General features: G+C 45.1%; 1 protein-coding gene across 3 annotated transcripts in view; it reads right to left on the reverse strand.

Annotated features, from left to right (window-relative positions):
- GABPA (GA binding protein transcription factor subunit alpha) overlaps nucleotides 1–17,921 on the reverse strand; it is a 332,634-nt gene that overhangs the window by 220,364 nt on the left and 94,349 nt on the right. The gene's annotated exons all lie outside the window — the stretch shown is intronic.

Consider the following 17,921-nt stretch of genomic DNA (forward strand, 5'->3'; position numbering starts at 1 on the left):
TAGGTGAGTTAACAACAGGGATGATCAGTGATGGTAATGAATCAGCTCACATATTGCACAAGTCTTGCTGAAGTGTCCTTATTCTGATGCCAAGTACCACAGTTCATAATATATTTCAAAAAGGTCCTGAATGTTTTTCTAATTTTTTCTGAAAGGTTTCTAGGAATTAATTCCCGATTCATTGGTACTGTCAAGCAGCTTGACATGGCACTAAGTTATATAAATATAAAAATCTATTGTTAACATATCTACTCTAAGTTTAGTTCAAGCTTGAAGCAAGTAGTACATGGTGTAAGACATGCAGTTTTAAAAGTAGCTGAAAATCCTACATCTGAAAGTAGTAGGTGTTAGTCTGCCTAGCACACCGGACAACCCAGCAATATGTTTCAGTATTACTGTTCTTGACAGGAGCAACAAGGCAATGAAGGACTATCCCAAGAACAATAAGGATAGGTAGAGGAATAAACTGCACACAGTTTCGGCCCTAAAGAGGCACCATTGCCCACCATCCACTGAACCTGCTGCCATCAACTAAGGAGCATTCAGCACTCTGCAACCTCCACACCACATCCACATGGCAGCTATTGAGCATATTGGCATCCCATTTCTCAAATCTGCTGCTTGGAAAACATGGCAGGCGCGAACCGAACTGCTCACTGGATAACTAGGAGGCAAAATGCAGGTGAGATTCCAATGTGGGCTGTGTGAAAATTATGTCACCAAGAACACCAGCGCCTGTATTTATTTGAAGCTACTCCGGCTCATCCACATTGACAATCAAAAAACTGTTTCCTAAGCGCTCGGCTCATCATCCCATTAAAGAAGCATTCCACTTACAAACCTCCAACTCGACTGACAGGCGGCGCTTCCAACCCACCTTAACAAAGATGATGCAACTGTGGTACAACAAATTACACGTGAATAAGGCAAAGATCTATTACATCCATCTGTACCTCAGCTTTCTGAAGGAGTTGTCAAAGTGCCATATAGCCACACCACTAGTCACTAGCTTTCCTCTTGACTGTCATAGCATACTGTCTATCTTAGCCTCCAACCTCCTTGAAACCACAACCAATCTACTTAGCCTTTACACCCACTTATTCTACCTCTCTGATCAAACCTCCAATTGTTTCCCATGGAGACTATACTCTATACTCTTCTAGCACTCAATATTAGAAACAGGCTTCCATTGCCAGCTCCATTTCCTTTACATCCACAACAATATTTCTCTACCTTTCATTCCAGGAGACCAATGTCCTAGTCTCCGAACAACCTCATGCTGTCCTATTTTAAAATCTCAGATTCTGTAAAAGCAGAAAATGCACCTTTAGGTTATTCATTTCTGCTGATGGAACTCAAGATACATTTGCAACAAAAGAAAATCAATTACTGAACCCAGGTGTTCATCACTTCTAGTTTATCCCGCCACTTAAATGGATGCACACAAATGACTGCTGAACAGGATGCCTCCCACAGTGAGTGGCTAACTTAAGCAAACTATAACTGACTGTGGTGGTGTGTTTTCATTCTTAGCAAGCCTGCTCCACCACTTAATTTCTGCACCAGAAACAAGCTTATCTTTGCTGTAGTGTAATGTCAGCCATAATCAAAAGGCGTATCCTTGAAAAAAAAGTCACAGTATGTGAGCACCATTTCTTTTTTTTTTTGCTTTTGGGTTTGGAGGTGCATGGGGGAGCTCCTGATGAAAAAGCCACTGTCAACAGATGGCGGTAAGCTGATAAAAACTTTGAGGATGTACTCAATCTTGGCGGTCAACCAGGGTTTTTTGAGATTTATAGGTAGTTACTACGTTAAGTTCAACCTGGTTGTTGTGAAGGACTTGTCAAAACATCACCCATAGTGGGGTAGCGTATATAATGTCCCGTTTTACTGCTGAAACGCCATATATGGAGGAGGGTGTCCCAGTAATTAACCATATTGTGCTAGTGTGCAATGGAAATCCAACTCAAAGTCAGGGGCAGCTAGCTCTTAATTTATAATGTAACATTAAAGTTTCCATTGTGAGTCAGGCTTGCCTTCCCACCCATGCCAGTGCACTCATTTGTGACCAGAGTGCCTTGCAAAATTGTTTATTTAGGGGAATTGGTATGTAGAATAAATATAAAAGTTGCTTTAACTTCACTTATCCATATTCCAAGTTATTTAATGGATTGGTTCCAAGGAAGAGGGACTTCCAACTCACAAACGTGCATTCCAGGTGCCACGGGGAATACTGTTGATGTATTTCAGTTCATTGAGATTTCCCAAAAGTACCTTGAAAATCATGAATTTCCAAATAATCGGGCTGAGATTATGAGCCGGGTTCTTCAGGTATAAGGTAATGTTGTCCGCGTTTAGGTAGAAGATTACATTTCTGGTTCTGAATTACAACCTTCTATTGGTGTGTCCCTGCCTATCAGCACAAGCTAAAATATCTGAAGCCAGGGTATATAAGAGTGGGGACAGTCGGCATCCATAACGGGTTCCTCTACCAATTGCAAAGGGATATGATGATATCCTTGTAGCCTAGCTCTAGTGACTGGCTGTGTATTAAGTAGTGGAATCAAGGCTATGTAATTGTGTGGAACCACCATCTTTTGCCTGGACCTTAGGCAGTAGTTTAGCATCTACATAATAATTAAATCTAATGGTCGACACAAAACTCAATGTGTTGGGTTTTTATCTGGTTTCATTAGCGTTACCAAATAGTTTCCTTAAACAATGGTGGTAAAAACCCTGTTTTCAGTGCTTCACTGTATTTTTTTTTTAAACAAACTTTATTGGTATTTCTTAATCACATACAGCGTAAGGTACTATCATGGTTATAATTTACAATTCGAACCTCGTGTCTCGATAGGCTTATTTTTCCATGTATAATTTTGATCGAAGGGAAAGAACAATTACAATACCTTTTTGAAAAAACATTTATGTTGCTTATTATGGATTTGCAAGATAATTGTACTTTATATTTAAAACTAATAAACTGTGTAACTCCCTCCCACCTCCCCCCACACTCCTCCACTGGTGGACTTGTGTTTCTGCAGAGTTGAGCACTAACAGGGACCTTGTTTGTGTCTTTTGAGTGGAGTTTGGATTTTCCACTTTAACTTATTTGGTGTGTCATGCTTGGATGTCCAAGACATGACTCCTGGTGCATGGGAAAAGAGGTTTCGGGTTTGGGGCTTATATATGTATCTCGTTGTTTAGTTATTCGTTTTTACGCTATCATGCCTGTTTTCTAGCCCTAGCTAGGAGATAAATGAACTGATAAGTGAAGTTAGGGGTAAAAATTGATATGTTCAAGTGGTTGGTAGATCCATGGTTTTGAAAGCTTCAATGAGGGTATCCCACTCCATCGCTATTGGTTTCTTTCGCAGGCCTCTATATTCCTCTCTGCGAAGTGCTCTGCTCTGTATAAAGTCATCTCGCCACGTTGAGATATTTTGGGGGAGGGGTGGACTTCCATCGCTTCGTTATTTGACATTTCGCGTTTCCAGATCTACAAATTTAGTCTGTGCCATGAAATTGTTGGGGCGGGGACACAGGCCCAAAAAACAACTCTGTTGAACATCGGGTAGGGCCTCCCTGTTGTCTCGGTTATAAGGAAAATGCTACTTACCAGTATGCATCTGTTCTTGGCATGTAGAGCTGCAGAGTTACACACTGTGCATAGATCGCCACCTAGTGTTGGGCCCGGATGTTTGCAGTTTGTTGTTGTCCTGAAAAGTTCTTTAGAAGTCATGAGAAAGGCGACTCCTCCTTTGGAGCACATTGCGCATGGGCATCTGCTCCATCCTCAGATTGTTTTTCGCCATTAGGGAAATGATGGAGCTTTGCAAGAAAAGGAAGGATGTCCAAGTAAGCTGTATCTAATTAAGATAATACTGGAACAGACAAGGGTAGCCGGGGAGGCGGGTGGGCGTGTGTAACACTGCAGCTCTACATGCCAAGAACAGATGCATACTGGTAAGTGCATTTTTCGTTCGAGGCATATGAGCTGCAGATTACACACTGTGCATAGATTGTATAGCAGTATCCACTCTTAGCGGCGACCAACCCTATCTGTTGCAGTAGTTTAAAATAATGTTTTGAGAACAGCCTGGCCCACATTAGCTTGTTGTTTGGTTTGCACATCTAAACAATAGGGTTTTGTGAATGTGTGCAGTGTAGACCATGTTGCTGCTCTGCAGATGTCATCTAGGGCAGTGTTTCCCAAACTGTGGTCCGCGGACCCCCAGGGGCCCGTGACACATTCCCAGGGGGTTCGTGGGCAACAGATTTAAAAGCACAGAAACGTTTGTTTAATTCGCAGCTTTCCAGCAACAATAAAAGTGTCAAGAGAATGCCAGTGATTAATGTACCTGCTGGAGAGTGAGGAGAGTTTTGTTCAGTGGCAGCTTTGATTTAACTAATGTAGCACAGAGGGTTAATGTGCCTACTGCAAAGAACGTGTAACATGCATCTTAAAAAGCAGTATTTTATGTGCCTAGGTTCGAAGTTACTGCTTTTGTCACAGAGATTCTTTTGTTACTGTGCACTTCATAAGTGACAATCTAAATCTAGCAGAGGGACCAATAAACTGTCATCAAAGAGCTGCTTGCAAACTGCATGGTACCAGTTAGTAACTTATATTTTGTCCCAGTTATTAATTATCCTGATGCTGCTAAAAAGATATATTTGGGTGGAAATACAATTTTAATGTTAAAGTCAATGCTAGCCACTGTGTTATGTTCTGAATACTGAGTTTGTGCTTTTCCAGACCAAGCACTCTTTAAACATTTTATATACACACTGATTTACATGTATGATTCAATGTCTCTATATGTGTGTGATGTAAAGTGCTCTGACATCCTACAATGGTATGAGAGATGCTACAAAACAAATGAAATACATGTGACAGAGGGGCTATTACTTCAATATAAAATACTAAGGGCCAGATGTACGATCTGTTTTTATATGCGCGAACGGGTTCGCGAGCCCGTTTGTGCATTCAAAAACCTATTGGGCCATGTACATAGCCTATTTCGCAAGTCGCAATTTGTTTGCAACTCTATAAATAGGTTTTGCAACTTGCTATTTGGAAGGGGCATTCCCTTCCAAATAACGAGTCTCAAAACCATGTACAAATGTTTGCGGTCGCAAAACAGTCACAATTACCACCTACTTCAAGTAGATGGTAATGCATTCGCAAATGGGAAGGGGTCCATGCAAATTATTTTTTAAGGGCAGGTAGTGCATTTTTTTTAAATGCATGATAAACAGGCTGCATTCTTTTTTAAAAAACTGCTTTATTTAAAAGCAGTCCGAGACATGGTGGCCTGCAGAGCCCAGCAGGCCACCATCGCTTGGAGGACTGGCATTCCCAATGGGTTTGCAAATTGCGAGAGGCTCATTAATATTAATGAACCTCGCAATTTGCGACCCCATTGGAAATCCCAAACAGTGTTAAACACACTGTTGTACATTTCATTTAGCGACTCGCAATTTGTCACTCGCAATGTGTCGGCAATTGCGAGGCGCTAAATGAAATGGTCGTACATCTGGCCCCAAAATCCTTAGTACTTTGAGTATTTGTTTTGTGTGCACACGTGTGTATTTTTTTCGAATTACTGTTTTAATGTTTGTAAGTTAACTCATACAAATTGCTTGGGGGTCCCCGGCTTCCAGTGGTAACTCAATGGGGGTCCTCAGGAGTCCTTGTAGAGTGGGCTTTAGGGGGAGGGTCAGGCGGAGGTGGGTCGGGAGGGAGTTCCAGGTCTTGGCGGCGAGGTAGGAGAAGGACTTTTCGTTTTGCAGCGTGAATCTTTCTGGATTCACTATGCTGTGCATAGACTTTGTAGCGGTTTCCCATTTTTGTGGCGGCTGGGTGGAAGATGAGCGTTGGTTATTGAATATGTGTTGAAGCACCTTTTGCCCGACTTGTGCTTCCTTGTTCATCTGTATATCCATGCAGTAGTGCTTCGTGAACGTGTGCACTGAAGCCCATGTTGCCGCCAGGCATATGTCCTGAATGGGTGTGTTGGTCAGGAAAGCTATTGTAGCTCCCTTTTTCCTGGTAGAGTGGGCCCGTGCCCCCCCTGCCAGTTCTTCCCCTGCCTGTTTGTGGCAGAAATGTATCGTCTGTGCGATCCATCTCGCAATTGTTACTTTAGTTACTGGTTTTCCCATGAAGCTCTTTGCGTAGGAAACAAAGAATTGCTTTGTTTTCCTGTGATCCTTTGTCCTTTCAATGTAGTGCATGACAGCCCTTCTGGCGTCTAGGGTGTAAAGAGCTCGTTCAGCGCTTGTTGTCTGTTTCTGGAAGAAACTTGGTATTTGTATAGTTTGATTCATGTGGAACTCTGACACCACCTTCAGCATGAAGTGTGGGTCTGTTCTCATTACCACCCTATCATTGTGAATTTGGATGTAGGGTTCCTGTAACGTTAATGCCTGCAGTTCGCTTACCCTGCGCAGCGAGGTGATTGCTAACAGGAAAGCTGTTTTCATTGTTAGCCTCTCTAAGGATGCTTTGTGAATTGGTTCGAAAGGATGTTTCATCAGTTCTGTTAGTACCAGGTTAAGGTTCCATGCAGGTGGTGGCACCCTCTTTGGAGGCGCAATCCTCTTTGCTCCTTCTAGGAATCTTCTAACCACTTGTGAGGTGAAGAAACTCTTACACGTCTCCCCTCTTGTGTAAGCGACTATTGCTGCTAAGTGAACTCTCAAGGAGGATGAGCTTAGTTTCTTGTCTAGTAGGTGCTTGAGGTATCTAAGCACCGTTGAGTCTCTTTGCATCTTATTGTGCAGCTTCTCTCTCCTGCACCATAGAGTGAATCTGTTCCATTTTGATACATAGCACTTTCGCGTGCTGGGCCTCCGTGCCTCCCGAAGTACCCTCAGGGTGCTCTCTGGTAGTTTCAGATGCGCAAATTCTATGTCCTCAGGAGCCACGCTACCAGGCTCAGGCTCTCTGGCTCTGGGTGTAGCACCTGCCTGTTTTGCATGGTGAGCAAGTCCTTTCTCCTTCCGAATCTGTGGGGTGCGCTCTGTGCCATCTCCATGATCTGCGAATACCATGTCTGCCTGGCCCACTGTGGTGCGACCAGTATCAGTGTCATGTTGCTCGCTCTGCACTTGCTGAGGACCTTGTGAATCAGTGATATCGGGGGAAAAGCGTAAGCAAATGTCCTCGACCAGTCCATCCCTAGGGCATTCCCCAGGGACCCCTCCCCGGGCCGCCTGGATGCGAAGCTTTGGCATTTAGCATTTTGGTGTGTTGCAAATAGGTCCACCGATGGTGTCCCCCACCTGTCGAACAGCCTTTTTGTCTCCTGTGCATTGAGCTCCCATTCGTGGGTTGCCGATGTCTGTCTGCTGAGCTAATCTGCTTCTACGTTGTCCTTTCCTGGCAGATGAATGGCTAGGAGGTCTATGTTGAGAGGGATGGCCCAAGTCCATATCTCCTGCGCCAGCTTCGAGAGCATGGCCGATTGTGTTCCACCCTGCTTGTTGATGTAGAACATCGCTGTAGTATTGTCCGTCTGGATCAACACCCTCCAGTTGTACAGTTTTGTCTGATAGGCTTTTATAGCAAGGACAACTGTCTTCAACTCCAGGAAGTTGATGTGCTTTATCGCATCTGCTGGTGTCCACAGACCCCTCACTTTGAGTTCCTCCATGTGATCTCCCCATCCCTTCTGTGGTGATGGTCACCGTTGACGTTGGCGGCGTTAGAGGCTTTCCCCTTGCCAGGTTCTCCATGTTCAACCATGCCATTTCTTTCTGCACTGTGTGCCTTACAACCACTAGATCCTCCCAATGCCCTGTTGCTTGTGACCATTGCCCTTGTAACCACTCCTGCAAGGGTCTCATGTGCAGCCGCACATTTGGCACTAGGTGAATGCATGATGCCATCATGCCCATGATCTTGCTCGCTGTTCTCACTGTCCGAGCTTGCCCCCTCTGGTAGAGTTTCCTCTCCTTCACCAGTGCAACTGCCCTCTTCTCCCTTGGGAACACCCTGGTCTGTACGGTGTCGATCTGAGCTCCCAGGAAGATCTTTATTTGTTCTGGTTCCATTGAGGATTTCCCCCAGTGTATGGAGAATCCCAGGTCCATCAGTGTTCTTGTCACTCTCTGTGCATACTCCTTGGATATCTGGTATGACCAGGTATGGGTATACGTGTATTCCCTCCCTTCTTAGGTGTGCTGCGACTGTTGCTAGGCACTTTGTGAAGACCCTTGGCGCCGACTTTAGACCGAACGCTAGGGTTGTGAACTGATAGTGGTGTTCCCCTATGGCGAATCTGAACAGATGTTTAGGACTTCTGTTCATTGGTATGTTCAGGTAGGCATCCTTTAGGTCTATAGTAACCATGAAGTCTCCTTTTTGCAATTGAGGGAGCACCTCTTGCAGGGATGTCATTATGAACTTTTGCGTTCTTATGAATTTGTTTAAGAACCTTAGGTCCAGGATGGGTCTCATTGTTTCGTCTACCTTTGGCACCAGGAAGTACGTAGAACACACCCCTCTGTTCCTTTCTCTGTAAGGTACTGGTTCTATGGCTTGTTTTTGCAGGAGCTCTCCCACTTCCTTTTGGAGTGGCTGCAGCTCTTTCTTTGCTAGTTGCCTTCTCTTTGGCTTTCTGCTTGTTGGTGTCTTTTCCAGTTCTATGCAGTATCCGAACTACATGATGTTTAGAACCCATTTGTCTGAAGTTATTTTCTTCCACTCCTGGAAGTAATGTTTTAGTCTTCCTCCCACTGGTCTCACATGCCCACCGGTACTTAGTGCGCCTGACCTCTGCATGCTGTTCTCGTGCCTCACCCTGGGAGTTCTTATTTGGGTGGGCACATGTTGCAAGTCACTTGGTGGCGGGTTGCTGACCTCCCCTCCTATTCTGGCCCCGTCCATTGCCTCTCCCGCGAAAGGGCTGGCCCCTCTGCTGGTATTGCCAGGACGGCTTTTGATGGCCTTGCTGTGTTTGGTTCTCCGTCTGGTGGGATTGTTGGAACGTCTGGTGCGATGTTCCTGGCTGGTTCCCAGCCCTGCCAATGGGCCTTCGTGATGGGGTGCCCCTTTTGGATACTCTGAACTGCAATGCCCCCATGGACCTTGCTGTTTCATTGTCCTTCTTTAGTTGGCTGAGCTTTTTCGTCTACTGGGGCCCCGAACAAGGTCTGTCCGTTGAACAGGGTGTTCAGTATGCTGTGTTGTACCTCTGGCTTGAAGCCTGACACCCAGAGCCAGGCTTGTCTTCTTTCAGTGATGCCCATCATCATGAGCCTACTGGAGGTGTCCGCTCCGTTCAGAGCTGTCTTGATGCAAGAGTTTGCCACATTCTTCCCCTCTTCGACTAGGTTTTCAGCTCTCTCTCTGAATTCCTGAGGCATGTTTTTCCATCAACTTGCCCAGTTCTTCCATGATTTGGTACTGATGTCTGTTTAGTAGTGCGTTGGAATTGGCCATTCACCAGTGCATCGCAGCATTCCTTTCAATTCTTCTCCCTACCAAGTCCATCCTCTTGCTCTCCTTGTCTGGAGGTGGTCCTGAGGTAGTAGACACATTAGCCCTCTTCCTTGCTGTGGCAGCAATGTGAGTCTGCCGAGGCCGTGCCCTGGATATAGGCTGGGTCCTTGGATGAATGTTTGTACTTCTTTTCAGTCCTTGAGGTGACTGCCTTGTAAGTAGCCGGGTCCCTGAAGGCTTCTTTCCCTTGTGCCATCACACTTTCTAGCATTGGCAGGTACTGGCTCTTGGTCTGCGTGGGGAGCAATGTCTCGAGGAGAAAGTTAGCCTTCTGCTGCTCTTCGTCGAGTTTCACCTTTAAGACAGCCGCTGCATTCCTGATGACCGTGTTGTACACGCCAATGTCATCTGGCGGCGAAGGCCTCGAAGGATAAGTGTCGACGCTTTCTTCGGGACTCTGTGTCGACATCCTGCCAGTCGATCTCCTGGCTTTCCGAGGTCCCCGAACCCAGGAGCATCCTGCGGCCGTCGTCCTCCTCATAGTAGACTAAGGCCTCGTCTTCGTCCGGTTCGTTGAATGTTTCGACATTCCCCGACTGTTCCTCGACTTCATCCTCTTCCTCCTCGACCACCTCATGCACCTGTGGCTTGAGTGGGATTATGTAGTCTTTCATCCTGGTGTAGAAATCCTTTTTTCGTTGCAGGATGTTTCCCATTTCTGCTTCGAGACGCGTCTTCTTCTCCATTTCGGCAGCCAGATCTGCGTCTAATGGGTCGGCCGATCTATTCGGCGCAGAACACATTTTTGGCGTCGAAGGTTTCGGCGCAGAGCTTACCTTCGGCGTCGGCGCTGGGGCCTTTTTCGGGTCCTTCTCCCTCGACGTCGGACGTTCCTTTTCGGAGACGTTTTTCGACGGCTTTAGCTGTTCTTCAGCTCTCGGCGCCGGCGACTCCTTCTCAGAGGATTCGCTGGGCCTGGGTTTAGGTGCGGGAGCCGAAGCTTTCGGCGCTGACGCTTTCGAGGATTTTCCCTCGATCTTTCAAAACTCTTGGTCTCTCGGGGCTTTAGGGGCCGTAGAGTCTCCTACCTTCTTTGGAGTCTTGGTAATATCGGTCTCTACGACCGTGTAGCCGTCGTCTTCGTTGGCGTCGGCGGCGTTGTTGTCTTCTTCGTCTGAAGATAGACCCAGGTCTCGAAGGGATGGAGGCTGGCCCTTGCCCTGCATCGTGGCGTTGGCTACTCTCTGTCTCGCTCGAACTCGAAGAGTTTTCGGCGTAAAGGCGGAGTAGGCGTAGCGGTCGCTGCTCTCCTGGTCTACCGGTAGGCAGAGGTTGCAAACCGGGTGCTGGTCCTTCTGTGCGTACTTGTGGTGGCAATTCGCGCAGAACTTGAAAGGTGTCTTGTAGATCTCATGCGTTCAGGGGGCCCCCTGCGCTCCCATTGGTCGATGGAAAATCGAAGTTCTGGAACTCTCTTCCCTCTTTCGTCGATCTTCGATGATGTAGTCTCCTGAAGTCTTCTCCAATGTTTTTCGTCCAAAAACTGCGTTTTTTCTTCTTTTTCTCCAAAAATGTCTGGAGCCCTCTCGGGAACGATCCAGACCCAACCGCGGAAAAAAGAATCTGAAGATGGCGCCCAAGAGTGGGTGCTTCCGCAGGAAGCGTGCCAACGTCACAGGAAATGCACCAAAAGGTGGGACGTCGACGCCCACCTGGGCTACGAAAAAAAACAACAAAAAAAACAAAGAAAAGACTACGATTCCGGACCCAACCACAAGACCGTGGAATAATGCACAGCATAGTGAATCCAGAAAGATTCACGCTGCAAAACTGATTTACTTACTTTTTCTCTTAGGAATGTCCCAGTGTGATATCTTGATAACTTTGGAAACCGCACAGACACTGGCACAAAAAATAAAATCCGGCTCCCCGTGCGACCCTGCCCCCCCAGGCTCACTGAATCTTGCCAGTACTGCTATTCTCCCCACGCTCCTGGAGCTCACGAACTCCTCCATAATCAGTGGGACAGTCCCTCCAACATGGAAGCATGCTATGGTGCGGGCCCTGCTGAAAAAGCCTTCTTTAGACCCAGCTAATCCTAGTAATTATCGGCCGATCTCGTTACTCCCCTGGGCATCGAAAATTCTGGAGAAACATGTCAATACCACTCTGACAATGTTTTTTGAAGAAAACCATCTCCTCGACTCCTCCCAAACAGGTTTCCGCACCAAACATGGGACTGAGACGGCCTTACTGGCTGTGACTGAGGAGGCAAGACGGCTCCTGGATCGAGGAGGATCAGTGGCAGTGATCCTCCTCGATCTAAGTGCCGCATTTGACACGGTGCATCACAAGATCTTGCTAACTCGTCTTGCCAACTTAGGAGTGACCGGAGATGCCCTGATATGGTTCAATTCTTTTTTGTCCAACAGAACCTTTCAGGTCTTTGATGGCACATCACGCTCATCCATTCGTCCCTTGGGATGTGGAGTCCCCCAGGGCTCCTCCTTAAGCCCTACGCTCTTCAACGCTTACATGAGGCCACTGGCTGAGGTTGTCCGTCCGCATGGTGTAAAGATCATTTCCTATGCGGACGACACCCAGCTGGTGGTCTCCCTGGCAGAGAAGAGCGGCCTCCAGGCGCCACCAGACCTAGCGGCTTGTCTGGAGGACGTAAAGAAGTGGATGATGAGCTCCTGCCTAAAGTTGAATGACGACAAAACTGAGCTGATGATCCTGGGCACAGCCTCCCCCGTCTCCATAGAGCCGAGCTGGCCATCAAGCATGGGAGTGGCTCCACCCTCCAGAGACAACATCAAAAGCTTAGGGGTCTGGCTCGACAAGTCTCTGAGCTTTAACACACAGGCCACTAAGATCTCAGCCACCTGTTTTGGCCTCCTCAGAGTGATCAAGAAAGTCCTTCCCCTCCTCTGCTTCGAGGCCAAACAGATAATTATACAGGGCCTTATCCAATCCCGCTTGGATTTTAATAACGCCCTATACCTGGGAGCCCCGGATTACACCCTACAGAAGCTCCAACGCACCCAAAACTGTGCTGCCAGAGCACTGTTGGGCATCCCCCGGAGGACCTCAGTGAGAACCAGCTTGAGGACCTTGCACTGGCTACCTATCAGGGACAGAGTAAGATTCAAATCGCTCTGCATTGCCCACCAGACTTTCTGGGAAACGGGCCCAGACATCAATCGACCCCTGATCTCTCCCTATAGGCCGAATAAATCCCTCCGCTCTTCTACAGCATTCCTGGCCGAGATCCCCAGAACTCGCAGAGCTAGAGCAGGAGGACGCTCCTTCTCGTATAACGTTTCCAAACTCTGGAACTCACTCCCTCTGCAGCTAAGAAACAACCCCAACCTGACCACTTTTCGTAAACAGCTAAAAACCTTGCTGTTTAATGCCTAGCTAGTAACCTCAAGAGGGCCCCATCTGTTTCCAGCGCCTGGACGCCTCAGGGCAACTGTAGCGCTTTATAAGTCACATTTTCATTTCATTTCATTTCATATCTAGGCACATCACTTAAAAGTAATCTGAAAAGTAACGGAAAAGTAATTCCAATTGTTTTATGAACAAATGACCTACCTGTAACCAATTCAACTGCATTCAAACTGTATTTAACTCCATTATTCCTGCAAAGTACTATTACGCTTACATGGACCAGGCTTGGTTATGGAAAATAAAATATAACTACATAATATTTGTATACAAACAAAATTGGTCGGAGTTCAGTCTTTGAGTGTGTGACATAATTTCTTGCCTGAGTGTGTACAATAAATGCTTAACACTACCCTCTAATAAAGCCTTACTGCTCGCCCACGCAACCACAAATAGAGAGTAAGGTCTTATTTACGTGTAACTTCGGGGTTCCACTGGACTGTGTTCACACTATACCTTACATTGGGATGGTATTTATACAAAGCCAGCCTCCTACAGTAGAATATTGCAAACACAGAGCATAAAGATAGTTTGGTGATGCTAATGTGGTTTGGGAACCTTACGACCAAAGGTGTCTAATGACAGACTAGGAAGACCCAGCCAGTCAAATAATATACTATTTATAAACCCAAAGCACTCAAAACAGTATGGTATCAAAGATACACTGTCCAAACTGATAAGGGTCACTATTCCTGTTTATTGGTAAAATATGGACAAACAGATAGTCTTCTGATACAGATGATGTACAACTTTATGTTCTTTGTGGATGAACAGCCAACACGTGTTTCGTCACTTCGTGACTATTTCAAGGCATTTGAGAATATATGTAGTAAGTCATTCCTTTGTAGGTAGCATAATCCAGTAATTAGTCATCGAATGGTCACAGTCGGTACACAACAGAAGTATTCTTCACGATGGAGGGTATTTGTGAAACTATGAACGATTTCAATAAGTATGAGACAATGGCCAAATGTTTGCAAAAATCAAATCCGAAGTAAATTAACCCGTTGATTTGGAAAGGTAGTGCAAGGTGAATGCAAGTGGTCAAGAGACCGGAAATAAGTCTGGTAGCACTCAAAGTAAAGAAATTCATATTAGACCCAGGAGGTCATAGTAAGCTCCCGTAAAAAGCGACTGAGCGGAGTCCGTGTGTTGCTCAGCTCCTTCTTATAGTGAATACGGTATACAAGTATATTATTCTAAACATTGGTTGGTTTTTCTTTTAGAATTTAATCAAAACAGAAATTCTTTTCGACGAAAATATTAATGTTCTTCATGAGATTAAGTCAATCCAGCATTTTCTGTATTACCATAATTTTCTTTTAGAGAATGAGCTTCATGTGAACACTTGTCTTAAGCTATGAACTTTATACCCAAGATCCCATGGACATTTGAGTTGGGCTCTTCTGAATTTTAGTTTATCAAATGCATCAGTGAATTGCCAAGCAGTAACATTACAAACAATTTCCCACCCCTACTTGCCACCCTGACTTGCCAAAAAAAGCTACCAACAAAAGAATTGCCCTAAGGGGGGGGAGGAAGGGTGGCACAAACAACAGTCTTCTCAAAACCCACCAAACAGGAGGCAGATTGAGTCCAGGATAGACGGTACCAATAATGAATACAAGTGGCAAGTAACAAAGTTTGCACATCTCTACAACAGAATAGAGCCCAGCTGCACCATCTCACTGATAACTTTACATTTCACCTGCTGTCACTGATGTGATGACACTACAAGATTAAGGTGACTTCAGGTCTTATTCTGAAGTCATCTGAGAAGTACGATCTGAAGTGAGTGGCTCTTTTGAAGTGTGGGATGCCCGCAGTGGGCCCAGCCCCATAGCAGAAAGTAGCTGTACGTGTGGGCTCTCTGCAGTGTTGAGAAAATCCATGTTTTATTTCAAGGAGATATGTTCAGCCTTGCGTACCGAATGCCAGCCTGCCATAGTTACTGTTTCGTTTTAATGGCACCTATTCTCGATGTACCGCTTGTACTGCCTTACTGAAATCTAGGGATTTGAGATGTCATTTCCATCAAGCATCAATGCTTGTTTCTCTCTACCCATTCGAAGAACCTCGATCTTTGTAATTTTCAAGTGTCGCAATGATGGCACATGCATCATCACATGGGAGGGGGGGTTCGGGGGGGGGGGGTGGTGGAGGACGTAGTTTTCAGTGTGCTTGTTCCACTGTAAACAATGGATCCAAGGACCAATTTTGTGCAGGTGCAACTGTGGCTACAACCTCACAAACACCACAAGACATGTTCTGTGTCCCAGAGGCAGCACCTCACAGGACATGCCTCAAAATCCAATCATTGATTTGAAGACCCCCCCCCATTCCTCCCCTACTCCCCCCACATTCACCCACCACAAGTAATGGGGGTGAGGGGAAAGAGCTTCCCAAACACCTGCTAACACTAATAAAACATGGGTATTACATAGAGTTCATATAAACACCTTCCACAATACCTCCAAAACCAAACTCATACGAGAAAGAGCAAGAAAAGGTAATACAAAGTGAGGTGAAGGAGCTATTGAAGAAGGAAGTAATAGAAATTGCACCTCAGGAGGACAAAAAACAGCAGAGTATAACTATTGCATATTTCTGTTCCCAGGCAAGACTTAAAACCCTGTGGCTAATTCTAGACCTGAGGTTTGTCAATGTGTCCAGTCACAATGGTGCTAGATGACAACATTTTAGGGTGAGACTTCTTTTTTGGGAGAAAAGTACTACAGATCTAAAAGATGCCTACATCCTTTTCCCCATTCATTCATCACACCAAAAATCCTTCAGGTTTGTGTTAAATTGGATGCATTACCAGTTCAAAATGATACCCTTTGGCATAACATCTGCACCAAGGGTGTTTACCTAAACACTAGCAGTGGTTGCAGCCCACCTCAGAATACACAATTTAGTTTGTGCTCCATATCTAGACAACTGGCTGGTAATTGCAACTAAACTAAAACAATGGAAGAACAGACTGCTATTGGGGTTCCACCTTCACCAAAAACATATTCCTGGGAAAGGAGATCGATACTGTGAAAGCAAACACATGCCCTACTCTGAAGAGAGTACAAGCACTAACAAAAAAGACATGCATTTTTCACAGGTCACAACCTCTTATGGAGAGAATAGAGATGTATGCATTGATCCTGAACACAAAGTTACACGGGAGACCCCCTTCTAGAATGGTGGACCAGTCAGTGGAAATGGAAGCAGCTCCCTAGTGGTGGTCATAGAGAAGGCCAGCAAAGAACTGAAGTGGTGCACCACAGGCAACAGGACGAAGAGAAGACATTTATATTTAACTCTACCTCAGGCCATTATAACATATGTGCTACAGGTGGGAATAGTCTGTGTGTTCCCTCTATACAATTATCTCTTAAGTTTCTAGTAGTGTGTTATGGGTTTTAATTGTCAGTGTCTGTAAAACTGTATTAATTAGCTCTCTGTGTTTTAACACCATATCCTGACAATAGTGTCTACAATGGTATAGCTTACCTTCAGTTACACTGTTCTGCAGATGTTCATTCATGAAAGTCCCACAAAGAGGAATGTACTAGCGGATAGATCACTGGTTGAGGGAATGTGCACTTGTCATGTTAGTGTGCTGTGCCCTGGTCATGATTCTCACTTAAAGAATGGATGCTTACTTATACAGGACAGAAGTCAGTATTCTTTAACATGTATCAGGTGTGAGGAGTCAGTATATTTACAGGAAACCAAGGAGTGCTATGATATTCCTAATCTCTAAAGATTCCACTCGCTGATGCCCACCCGCATAGTCTTCCTGGGTTCTGACACAAACCTGTCAGTTTATTTTGATAAAAAATTGGAATGAACAGCTGTGAACTTTGGGGGTTGAGCAGCAGGGTGGGGTAGGAGTGTGTGTTTCTAGGAGCCTCTGTATTCTTTCAGTGCAAAATGGAATCTGCCTTTGACAACATGAAAATGTGTTCAACTTCAAGATCGTAGTAGGCAGTGTCAAGTTGGCTAAAGCCTACGTTGAGGTGATATCGGCTACATCAGGATATTGTGGAAGCAGCCATGCGCTGACTAAGGTCTATTTGAGCCAAATTACTTTGTTTGTGCTAACACAACTAAATGACGTTCAAGATGGTGATACAACTGAAGGAGAGAAAAAGGCTAAGTCATGGAATCTCAAAAGCTGTGGGGGGAAAAGTAAACACAAGCACAATCATAATAATTAAGGCACAGTCAAAATCAACATTTTCATCCCCTTTATCCTGAGAAAAGCTCTAGGACATCCCAGGGAAACGTTTGAGTTATGTGCCATATAAGACGATTAATGGGAGAGAAAGATTTATTATAGAACCATTTCCCCTAATGTGATAGTTTCCTCTCTCCAGAAACTTAAGCAATATTGTAACGCTCAATGTAATTGCATGATTTTAGAAAACTCTGCTAAGCCCGATTAGAATACAAACGGTAGATGTGGATTCCTCTGAAAAACAGCAATATTTCAAAAGTCCTTCACAAGCATAAAGGGGCTGAATTTCCTGCCTTCAGTCATCCTTGGAAAAGTTACTGTCGGAGAAACAAATTGCACTGACAAAAAGCACAGGCCTGAGAAGCCAATGACTGCAACTCTCTGTGTGTGCCCGGTTTAAACAATATTTGGCAGGGAGCAGGCTCAGCATCATGCCAAAGACCACAAACAAAACATGTCAGTATAACAAAATCAATTGTCTTTACATCTTTGAGCAGCTTATTAGAGCAGAACTCTAGTAAGGATTTCCTCTATCGTTATGTAGTGAAATAATATGACAGGCTTGGGGCACAGCTTATGGCCTTTTCAGTCAGACTTAGGTTTGGCACCCAAATTAAAAAGGTGGACAGATTGCTAATAAGTACTTTTCGAAGCAATTTTAACAAGTGTTCCAAATTCAAGAAGAAATAGGCCATACACTTGTCAATATATGAAGGAGCCAATGCTGGAGAAATTCAGGAATTTACAAAGATATAAAAAAAAAATCATGAATTGTTTATTTTTCCC

This window comes from Lissotriton vulgaris, chromosome 8, assembly GCF_964263255.1.
Source record: "Lissotriton vulgaris chromosome 8, aLisVul1.2, whole genome shotgun sequence".
NCBI lineage: Eukaryota > Metazoa > Chordata > Amphibia > Caudata > Salamandridae > Lissotriton > Lissotriton vulgaris.